Consider the following 338-nt stretch of genomic DNA (forward strand, 5'->3'; position numbering starts at 1 on the left):
GATGAGAGAGAATCATTGATTGGCTGCCTTCTGCACGCTCCCCACTGGGGATCAAGCCCGCAACCCAGGCATGTGCCCTTGACTGGAATCAAACCCAGGACCTTTCAGTTTGCAGGCCAACGCTCTATCCACTGAGCCAAACCGGCTAGGGCATGATCCCCTGTTCTAAAGAAGCTTATATTCTAGGAACACAAAGAACATGAAAATGTTGCAATATTGTGAAATCTCAAAGCTTTGTGTCTTGGATTCTTTTTTAAATTTATATTTTATTGTTGACAGTATTACAGATGTCCCCGATTCTGCCTCCTTCGCCGCCCCCCCCCCCCCCCCCCCTTCTG

This window comes from Myotis brandtii, unplaced genomic scaffold (assembly GCF_000412655.1).
Source record: "Myotis brandtii unplaced genomic scaffold, ASM41265v1 scaffold456, whole genome shotgun sequence".
In the NCBI taxonomy this organism is placed as follows: Eukaryota; Metazoa; Chordata; class Mammalia; order Chiroptera; family Vespertilionidae; genus Myotis; species Myotis brandtii.